Source organism: Hyperoodon ampullatus (assembly GCF_949752795.1).
Source record: "Hyperoodon ampullatus genome assembly, chromosome: 4".
Taxonomy (NCBI): domain Eukaryota; kingdom Metazoa; phylum Chordata; class Mammalia; order Artiodactyla; family Ziphiidae; genus Hyperoodon; species Hyperoodon ampullatus.
In genome coordinates, this window is record NC_136917.1 from 48,520,616 (window position 1) to 48,532,236 (window position 11,621).

Below are 11,621 nucleotides of genomic sequence, written 5' to 3' on the forward strand. Positions count from 1 at the left end.
CCTGGTCCATGTAGTGTAGGAGTGCAAGGCTATCATATATTTCGTAGCATCCTGATCATGCAAGACCCTTAGAGAGTCAACCCACTCATTTTACAGGTAGGGAAACTGAGGCCAGAAGCCTAAAGAAAGAAAGGATTTTTTTCCAAGTTCCCACAGCAGGTCAGTTCTGTACTGGAATCAGACCCAGTTCTTCTGATGCCCAGCTCGGCGCCCTTTCACTGCACCTCTCTGAGATTGCAGGGTTTGCCCTTTTACCTGTGCTGAAATAATAACAAAAGCACCATTATTTATTGAGCATTTACTAAGTGCCAGGTATCATGCCAGGTTGTTTGCATGTGTTAATCTCATTTCATCCTCATGGCAGCCTGGTGAGGTCGGGTCATTGTTATCCCTGTTTTACAGATGAAGCTGCTAGAGCTCAGAGAAGTGACGTTACCTGCCTGGAGCCACACAGCAGGTGAGTGGCCTGTGTGGGAGTTTTTCTTTCCTCTCCAGCTGAGCCACCTGGAAGGACAGTGAACCTGTATGTGTCCCTCCCCTCACCCCAGGGGTTTTCTTAAACAAATACCTGATTCCTCTTCCTCCTCTAGCTCCCTCAGCTCCCCCATCCCCCTCACCCTTAGATGGACCCCTGAGTCAGAGACCTGAACTACCCCTCATGTGACACCTCTGAGGACACTGTAACCTTGTTTAAAAATTTCAAGCTAGGCGTCTGAGATCGCAGGTCTTCCCCCACCTTGGCCTCTGACTCGCCATGTGACCTTGAGTCCTTGCCTCCCTGGGCCTCAGTGTCCCCAGGTGCCCACTGGGGACTTGTTGCTTTGGACATCCGTCCAGCTGTGGCGCTGTGACCCTGTGTGGGTGGAGAAGCCCTTCCTTGACCATGTCGCAGCCTCTTCCTCTCTGACAGCCCCTTATCTCTGGGAGCGGCCGTTTATTGGAGCCCCCCTTCCCTCTGGCTCCCCGGGTGGGCCCCTCTTCCCTCTGGAAGTCCTCCCTCTGGGCTGCTCTCACACACCCAACCAGGGCCTTCTGGGGTGGGGCTCAGAGACGATGGCCTCATAAAGATCTTGGTGATAACTTGGTTTTTAAATCAGGTTTATGGCCCTGAAAGAAAGAGGCTCTGGGCTTAGCTTCCTGTTGGAAGTGATTTGCTTAAGAGAAGCTGGTGGGCACCACGGCCAGCATTAGGCTTACCTAGACTGCCCCCCCATTCCCAGCCAAGCTCCGGCCTCACTCTGTGACCTTGGGCACGGAACTCTCCCTCTCTGAGCTGTTCCTGAGGTGGAAGTGAGGATGGTGATCTCTGCCCACCTTCAGGGGGCAGGTGCGAGGCTCATGGGTGAGTGCTGGAGCTGCTGGGAGCCCCCTCCCCCTCCCCCCTCCCCCCTCCCCTCCCGTTACGGTCCTCTCCTCCTCCTGCCCCCTTCAGAGGCTGGGGCGCCACCTGCTGGCACTTTGAGGTACTACTGGAAGGCTCACTGGCCGCCTAGTCTCAATCTTGACGCAAGATGTGCTGATTCCCCTCCCCCTCCCAGTGGAGAAGCAGAGGCGTGGCCTGGGGGGGGGCAGTCCCTCAGTACACAGCCACTTAGGGAGCGGAAAGGACGCTAGAGCCAGAGACCCAGGGGCAGAATGTGCACATCTGAAGGAGCACTGTGTCTGACCCATTGTCCAGAGGAGATACAGAGGCCAGGACAGGAAGGTCACACTGTGAGTCAGTGGTCAAGCATGGACTGGGGCCCAGAAGTCCCAACTCCCAGTTGAATACATTCCCGCAGCCTCTGGGATGGATAGAGTCAGGGTGGGGGCAATCAGCCCACAGTCGACTACCGTAGCCTCCCTACTAGCCCCCTGCCTTGCCTCGCCTCTTGCCCCTGTTAGCCAATCCTCCACAGCGTACCACCATGATCTCATGGGTGCCCTGCTTAAAATCCTACACTGGCCCCTCCTGACCCTCGGGACAAAAGCCAGACTCCTGTCGGGCCCACAGGGCCCCTTACTACCTCTCCAGCCTATTCCCCATCATGTCTCCTCTGTGCCTCAACCATTCTTTTCTTCCTGTTCAAACACACCAGGCTCTTTCTGGCCTCCAAGCTTTTGCGCATGCTGTTCCTTCTGCCCAGAACGCTGTTCCTGCCCCTGCATTGTAGGTGGCCTCTTAACCTCAGATCTCAGTTGAAATATGTCTTCCCCAGAGAAGCCTTAATCTACCTAAACAAGAACCCCACCTACCCAGCCTGTTATTCTGACTCTTTTATCACATTTGTCACAATTTTTATATTATTAATTTGTGGTTTGCTTATGAGCTCTATGAGGGCAGGGCACATAGCAGGTGTTCAGTTAACTTGAATTGCATGGATAAACGGTGGGAGAAACAGAAGGGCCTGGGAGTCAGAGGCCCCATTCCAGACTCGCTGTGTGCCCTCAAGAGGGTTCTGGCCTCCTCTGAGACCCAGTTTATCCAGTGAGGGGGAGATATGTGGCCTCTGAGGGCCCTGCTGTTCTGATGATCCTTGAGCCATCTGTGTACCAGAAGGACACTCTTGTTCCCTGGGGCACTGAGACCAAGGCCAGCTGGAGGCTGGGAAGAGGCTGAGGCGGGCAGGGTCTTGAAGCCCTTGTTAGGCCTTGGTGGTGACAGCCTGGGCCAGCATAAGCAGTTCTAGGAATCTAGGTTGGGAATGTGGCCTGAAGCCACCACCGGTCCCTCTGCCCCACCAGCCAGCCACTATGCTGAGTGTCCAGGAGGGGAAGGGGCAGTTTCCACTGTGCGCCTCTTTTCACTCCCCCACCTGTAGGTACAGGGACCTATCTGCTCAGGGTGTGCAGGGAGGAAAGACACAGTGCTGGGGGTCAGGAGTCGTCCTGCATTCCAGGCCCCTTCTGTCTCTGCTAACCTCAGGCGAGTCCCCTCTGCTCTCTGGGCCTCAGTTTCCACGCCTGTCGCTCTTAGGACTCTTCAGGCCCTGACATCCAAGATGACTGCGCCAATGCCTGGGACATGTGTGCTGCATCCTCACCCCAGGCCGGGGGAGCTTGGGAGGGGGGGCAGCGCCGGGAGCGTGGGAGAGCCAGATGTGGTAGCTGCTGGGGCTGCCTGAGTGAGCACTGAGCTGGCCTACTGGGAATTCTCCCACTCAGGCGCCCTTTCCGGGCCCCCTCCCCCGCCCCACGGAGAGCTCTGGCTCCCGGCTCTAGGCAGCGTGGGTTGGGGGGCTGAGGAGGGGGTTCAGTTCAGCCCAGTTCCCTCCTTCAGAGAAGAACATGAGCCTGAGAGTCTAGACCAGAACCTGGGTGTCTGTCCTGGTCTCATATCACAGTCACTTTCCATCACTGGGCCTCAGGCATCCTGGCTATAGCAGCGGTTGGACCAGTTTCCCTCCAGCCCTGATGGTGGACTTCTGTGACAGCAGCTCCCAGCGACACCTGAGAATCAGGCACCTTCTGTGGAGCTTTCTCACTCTGCCCTAGTCCTGGAACAAAACAGCTTCGGTGCAGGTGTTATTCAGGCCTCTCAACAACCCCATTTTACAGCTCAAAACACTGAGGCTCTTTGAGCTCAGATCATGTAATTCGTCTAGGGTCACATAGCTAGGAAGTGGCAGAGTTGGATTGGAACTACCCATATCAGAGCCCAGGTTCTTAATCCCCGAGCATGACACTGTGCAGTGGGAAGGAGACGTGCTGAACCCCAAGGCCTGCGGCTCCTCCCTCCCTCTGTATCCCATCCCACTTCACCTCAGGCAGTGCTCCCCACGCTCCACACTCCGCCCACCCACTCTCAGCCTAGCCTCTCCCAAGACAGGATTGTCGGAGGCTGGACCAGGATCCCAGCATCTGGGCAGGTGGGAGACTGCTTGTGGCTTCTCCTGTCCCCAGTGGGGCTGGGGGCCACGCTGACCACCCCAGCGTGACGGCACTGCATTGCCCACTGCACACTCCTTCAGAGTACACAGGGGAAACTGAGGCCCAGAAAGTGGAGAGCTCAGCCTGGGGATACACAGTGGTGGGCTACAGCTGGAATGGGGGAGACACACTACTTCAAGAACACTTCAGGCACTGTACTTAGCCCTTGAGGTGCGCATTACAAATCACAACAGTCTTTCGAGCCATTCCTTGAATTATCTTCATTTTTCAGAGGAGGAAACTGAGGCTGAGAAGTTTAACTGCCTTGCCCAAGATCATGTAGCTTGGAACTGCAGAAGCCGGGATTTGAACCCAGCTGTCTCCGGCTCCAGAGCCTTCCCTGTCAATCATGACCCTTCTTCCTCAACTGTCCAGCCCTCAGTGAGTGCCCTGTGGTGTTCCATGTGGTTCTGCGTCCCCCAACCCCATCTCAGCTGTGAGGAGGCATAACAGTCCTGGTGCCTGCCAAGGGTTAATGGTGGTAGGGGCTAAGTGATTCCAGATGGGCCAGCCGGATGCCTGGGCTGGCCGGAAACCGGCAGCCGCCAGCTTCCCAGGGGAGCCACCAGCGGCCGCCCCCTCCCCTCTGTGCTGCTCCTCTGGCCCCCAACTGTCCCCTTGCCCTGGGGTCCACCAGCCTCCTCTCCCTAGCTAGAGTCCACCTCTAAGACACTTGTAGACAAAGCATCCCAAGGGCCCTCCGGCACAGTGAGTCCACCCGTGTTATGAACAGATGGGGAAACTGAGGCTCAGAGAGGACATGGTAACTATCCAAGGCCACACAAGAAGTGCACAGCTGGCTCTCCTGACTCCCAGACTGTCTATTTTGGGTACTGGGAGTTGAAATGCCTCCTTGTTCTCCCCCACTGACCTGGTCCGAGAAGTTGGGCCAAGGCTTTAGAGGTGAATGGCCAAGGCAAATGCCTGGAGGGAAGTTGTAAAGACTGATGGAACCTTTGGGCAGGAAGACCTGACCCGTATTCCCCTGTGACTCCATTGCCACCAAGCTGGACCAGGCCCCCCCTCTGGGGAGGCTCTCACGGCCCCCACCACATTGCCTGGAGCTTGTCTGAGAACACTTCTCCCTCTGTGTGGTCCAGCCAGATGCTCTGCTGGGCAGTCCCCACTGGGACAAGACCAAGAAGTGAGTGCAAGATAGGTTACTGTGGTTGGCATGAAATCCCAACCTCCTTCCCCCCATGAACAGAAACCTGGGGGTGAGGCCCAGGAGGAAAAGGGTATAGACAGAGGGCAGGATGGAAGGAGCTCTGGGAAGACTCAGGCTCTACCTGTGTGACCTGGGACACCTTTCTTCCCCTCTCTGGGACTCCGTTTCCCCATGTGTACAGTAATGGCGGCAGGGTGACACAACCCAACTCTATGTCCTTTTAAAATGATGCCCTTGGTCAGGAGTCTGTGATTAGAGACATGTTCTGATCCGAGGAAATGATGGTTGAAGAAGTGAGGGGGGGGCTGCCCTGGTGGCGCAGTGGTTGAGAGTCTGCCTGCCGGTGCAGGGAATATGGGTTCGTGCCCCGGTCCGGGAGGATCCCACATGCCGCGGAGCGGCTGGGTCCGTGAGCCATGGCCGCCGAGCCTGCGTGTCCGGAGCCTGTGCTCCGCAACGGGAGAGGCCACAACAGTGAGAGGCCTGCGTACCGCAAAAAAAAAAAGTGAGGGGGTGAGAAGCCCAGGGGTTCCCGGAGGAACCTTGGCAGACCTTAGTGCAGAGGATGGAAACGGAACGCAACAGGCACTCGAAAATGAATGAGAGATGGGGAAGGGATAACCCAAGAAGAGGGTGGGACAGGAGGGCCAGTTGACACTGCAGTGTGGGTCTTCTGCTGGGGTCAGATCACCTGTATCTGTTCCACCATGTGACTCATGAAGCGTGATTCTGCTCTAGCTCTGCCATAGCTGTGTGAGCTTGCGAAGCTCATCTCACTCCTCTGGGCTTCAGTTCCTTGTCTATACAGTGAGGAAATAATTCTTTCTTGGTACTCCAGGGGTTTTGAGATGATGGAGGAAGATGTCTGGAAATCTGAAGTTTTCTGGATGACCTTGGGCATGTCTCTTTCTCTCTCTGTGCTAATTCACCCCTGGACCTTGATTTCTTCTTATGAGAAGTGACTGATAACCTCAGAAGGGCTTTCTCTCTTCCAAGTCACCTTTTCTCAGAAGCCCTTTCTGATTCCCTTAAGCCTCTGCGAGTGCCCCTCTAAATGCACTCTCAGCCCCCCTGCCCTCCCTGGGCACTGTCTCTCCCACTAGCCTAGGTACCCTGAGGTCAGGGACTGTAACTTACTACTGCATCCCAACACCCAGCACAGTATCTGGCACATAGTAGGTGCTCAACAAGCTTGTTTAAGGAATGTATGTCGATGGAATCAACCGGATAGGTTATCAGAGCTCCTTTTTACAGATGGGAAAGCTAAGGCACAGAGAAGGGACCCAGCCCCAGGTGCCACAGCAAGGGGAGTCTGCCACCCGAGACAGGCATCAGGTGAGAGGGGCCAGGCCACTCTTTAATAAAAGTGACTCAGCGGCTGGCTGGCGTGGGCTGCGGAATTTCTAAACATCTCCTCACATCCTGAGTGAGCAGGCTACGGGAGGGAGCAAGCAGAGGGAAAAGAGGAAGAAAAACAAGAAACTTGGGGGAAAAGAAAGAGGGAGGGGGAAATAAAATTGAAAACAGACGCACGCGTCCACCCTCCCCGCCCCCAGCCCCCCTTCTCCCAGCTGAGCCAATCAGAGGCCGCCCTGCAGCCTTTCCCCCAAAGTGGGGGGGCAGGGAAGCCCACGGTGGTGTGAGCTCCTGGGGCTGCCAGCAGCCCGCAGTCCCTGCCCGCCCAGTCTGGAGCCGGAGAGGAGGGACTAGGAGAGCGCCCGGGCCCCTCTGACCAGCGGCACCAGGCAGCAGCCTGTGCCGAGCGATACAGACCGACAGATCCAGGGCGGCCCCTCCTGGCAGCCCTGCTCCTCCAGAGGGATGCTTTGGGAGTGAGGCCACTCCTCACCCCCGTAGCCCCTCACTCCCTCCATTCTCCTGAGGCTCTGGGAGCCTGCAAAAGTCCTCACTGCCCTCCTACCCTGCCGCTGCCCAATTTCGGGTCCAGCAAAGTCTTTCTGATAACAGGAGAGGGTAGGCAGTGAGGAGGTCTTCCTGGAGGGGGTGACAGCCCAGAGCCCAGGACCTTGCCCACACTTCAGAAGGCATCAGCAGCAAGGTAAGTGCTGGGAAGAGGAGGGAACCCCAGCCCCTTGTCCTGTCCCCTTGTCCCAGACTGCGCCTTCTTGGGTAGGTCAAAAAATGGAAAATATTTTTAACCAAACCAGATGGGAGGAGGCCGGGAGGCTGTCGGCGACATCAGGGCTGGAGGAGCCAGCTCTCTGCTGTTCAGGCTGCTTCTGGGGTCGGTGCCCCCTGCCCTCATCAAACAAATTTCAGAGGTTTCTGGGTGCCGAGCAGGGTGGGGGGGACCTCCAAAGCAAAGCACAGCCTGTGGGGGGGGGGTGGCGGGGAGAGCTGGGAGGGGTGTGAGAGGGGAATTGAGAGATGGCCAGCAGGGTACATGGCAAGAGGACCTAGCAGGGAACGGGGACCTCAGATCCACTGCCTCTGTCCCTGGGCCCAAGCCTTGTCCCTAAGAATCTGTCTGGCTCTAGGCCAGTCGGCCGCCAGGCAACCTCTCAGGATTTAAATGGGTTTGCAAATTTTCCAGATTCCTAAGATGTCCTTCCGAACCCCCAGCGGCTGGGAAAGTGCGAAGGCGAGGGGGCCATGGCAGGCCCGTGCTAACAGTCACAGTCGTGCGGCCTGGGCCGGGGGTTTGGGATCTGGCAGTCAGATCTGGGGGCCCCTCTGTGAAGAAGGGGGGTTGGCTGCTGGGCCCTTTCCTCTGGTCCCAGGCAGCAGCTCAGGCCTCCTCACTGTCTCCCTCCTTCTTAAATATGAATCTGATTCCTTCTGTGAGTCTCCCTAGTAGAAGGTGCCTATAGAAAGCCCAAACTCCTAATAGCGGCTGCCACTGATCGACACTTACTGCATGCCAGGACCATGTGGAGTGTTTTATAAGCATGATCTCCTGTAACGCTCACCAGCAAATCCAGAGGCAGGGACTGATTTTATACCCAATTTACGAGTGAGGAAACTGAGGCTCACAGCAGCCACAAAACTGTACCACACAGCTAGTAGGTGGCAGAGCTCAGGGAGATAGTAACCTCCCTGCCCCATCACAACAGACTTGGGCTTTGTGTTCCTGCCGGTCAGATCCCAGGATTCCCGGAAGGAATCTTCATGATCCTGACAGTGGGCATGCCCTTCCTTACCACTTTCCCTTTTCCTTCAAGGACCCTCCCTATTCTACCTCCTCCAGGCAGCCTTCCCAGGTTCTTCTAGTCTTCCAAGAGCTTACCATGCCCGTCATCCTGGAGCCTTGTTGCTTGACCCTCTCTTTCTGTTCGTGTTCTGTTTACACATCAGAGATTGTTTGGGCCCCAGGCTTCCCCATCTTGTGTTCTGGCCCCAGTGTTCCCAGGAGGCCAGTGGGGCTGAGAAAATGTGGTTGTGAAGGGGAGGAGGGACTGACTGAAGGCCTTGTGCTCCCAAGGGTGAGCCCAGAACCCAGGCCTCTTGTCTTCCTTCAGGTGCCTTTCCAGAACCTTATGTGTGTCCCCCAGACATTTTCCTATATGTCAAGGGGGGGAAGTGCCCCTGCCTCTGTGATCCCAAAGTGCACAGAGGCCTCTAACGAGATCTTCTGAAGTCAGGCAGTCCTCCCCTGCCTCCAGGCATCAGGGCCCTGAATCCACAGCACTTGGGGACATGCAGACCATGTTGGTCACCATCATGGAGTGTTTACCCTGTGCTGGGCACAGAGCCTGGAACCTCGTACGCCTTATAATCCCCACAACGGGTTTTTGGAATCGGTATTATTCTTACCCCTGTTTTGTTTTGTTTTTTTTTAACATCTTTATTGGAGTATAATTGCTTTACAATGGTGTGTTAGTTTCTGCTGTATAACAAAGTGAATCAGCTATACATATACCTATATCCCCATATCCCCTCCCTCTTGCATCTCCCTCCCACCCTCCCTATCCCACCCCTCTAGGTGGACACATAGCACGGAGCTGATCTCCCTGTGCCATGCAGCTGCTTCCCACTAGCTATCTATTTTACATTTGGTAGTGTATATATGTCCATGCCACTCTCTCACTTCGTCCCAGCTTACCCTTCCCCCCTCCCCGAGTCCTCAAGTCCATTCTCTACATCTGCGTCTTTATTCCTGTCCTGCGCTTAGGTTCTTCAGAACCTTTTTTTTTTTTTTTTTAGATTCCATATACATGTGTTAGCATACGGTATTTGTCTTTTCTTTCTGACTTACTTCACTCTGTATGACAGACTCTAGTTCTATCCACCTCACTACAAATAACTCAGTTTCCTTTCTTTTTATGGCTGAGTAATATTCCATTGTATATATGTGCCACATCTTCTTTATCCATTCATCTGTCGATGAACATTTAGGTTGCTTCCACGTCCTGGCTATTGTCTTACCCCTGTTTTGAAGACAAGGAAAAGAAGGCTCAGAGAAGCTAAGTGACTTTCCCAGGGTCACACAGTTAGTTGGTAGAGTTGGTATTTAGGCCGAGGTCTGCCTGAAACCAAAGACTTAACCCCCTTGCTCCCGGGGAGCCCCTGGTCAGAGCGGAGAGTCTCCATCCTCCCACAGAGCCTGCTCCTGGCTCCAGCACTTTCTCCAGCAAAAAGATTAGCTTCAGGCCTGACCTGCTCCCAGGTCCACCCGGGCCCTGGCTTGGTCCTGAGTGAGGAAGGAGACCATCTGGTGAGTCCCCTCCCTTCAGTGGTGATTGGGCAGCCCTCCCTCCTCTGTGGGAAGAAGAGCTGAGACTTCTAATTGCCCACAGATGTGGGGCAGCGGGAAGCACCGTGGATTCAGAGTCAGGAGACCCAGATCTGGTCCTGGCTCGACTCAAATCCACTGTGTGGCCAACCTCAGGCCCCCATGTCCTCTTTCTTGCTGCGTCCGCATCTGGAAGGCAGTGAGCACGGTGGGTAAACAACACCAGGTTTGGCATCTGATGAGCCCCGCTTGGCTCTGGCTGACTGTGTGACCCTGGGCTAGCGCTCTGCCCCTCTGGGCGTCAGGCCCCTCCTCTGTGAGCAGTAGGGTGGGATGCAGGGTCCACAAAGTAATAATACAGATAAGGTGCTTAGCACAGTTCCTGCATCTCCTGGGGCTGGACTTAATGCCAAAGGCTAAGAGAGAACAGCCGCTCTCCCCGCCTCCTGCACGGGACGACCTGGCTGTGAAGTTGGTCTGCACCTCGTGAAGTGCTATGCCCACAGAAGGGAAGGGACCTGGGCACCATGGGTGTGCTAAAGGCTCAACTCTATCCTCCAGACACAGTCTTGTTCTGAGACCAGCTGCCTTCTCGGTTGAAGGAGGGGACTCTGGAGGGGACTCGGGGTGCTTTGCTCAGGACAGGCTACTGAGTGGTGAGGAGGGAGGACGGAATGAGAGAGGCCCCAGACATTCCTGAAATGTACCCTCTCACCCCATTTCTCGCACGTGGTTCAGAACCCTGCAGGCAGCGGACCCTTGGAAGGGGGAGATCTTCCTGCCCTGTTTTCCACAGCTCCCACAACCCTCCACCATGTCTCCCCAGCATCAGAGCTTGTAACGCCTCAACTGGGAAGCCATGTGTGCAGGATGACAGAACTGGGACCAGCCCTCTCTGAGCACTTTCATTGTGCTTTACATCCATTACCATCAAGTCCACTGCTGTATTCCTTAGCGCTTGGAACAAGCCTGGCATTCAGTGAGTGCTTAATAAATATTTGCTGAACTAATTTAATCATCGCAAACCACCTCAAGGAGTGGATATAAACTCTCCATTTTACAGATGAAGAAATGCCCAGAGAGGTTAAGAGGTTAAGTCAGTTGCCCAAAGTCCCACAGCCAGGATGTGATGGAGCCAGGATTTAAACCGGGTGTTTCTGACTCCAGAGTCCACGAATGCGAGGCTGGGTGGGTTCTGGGTCTCGGCTGTGGTGCCCCTCAGAGGTCCAGAGGTGGTCATCAGACCCGGCAACCCATCCTGTGCGACTGTGGGTGAGTCAGTCCCTCTCTGGGTCTCAGTTTTCCCATCAGTAAAACAAGGAGGTTGAACAAGATGATCTCTGAGCTCCTTCCAGCCCTAAAACAATTCCAGGATTCCAAGCCACACCAGCCCAGATTGGCAGCTGCACAAGCTGTTGTGTACTCAGGGATCATGCATATTTAACTTCACAGTGAAAGGGTTTTTTCTTACCCTTTTTCTACACATTACAGAAAGTGGTCAGGATCGATGACCTCTAATGGAAAGCGGTGCCCTATAACAAGGAGGAGGGACATTCTGACAATCAGAGCGGCCTGTTAATGCACTCAGTTTCTTGGGGAGCTCTGAGGTCGTGTTTTCCCAGTGCCCACAGCCCTCTTTTCCTGGGATACTGAGGAAGGAGGGTCAGGAGGACTGCCTGTGAGGGTGTGTGTGTGGATGCTGTGACCCTTTGCTGATTTTCGAACTTCATAGGCTCTGATTTCAAAAGGAAGCAAGGCTTTGACCCATGGTAGATGAATGAATGATGGGCTCCAGAGGCAAGGGAATGGATGCAGAGACCCACCTCTAATGGAAGGAGTGTGGAATTCACA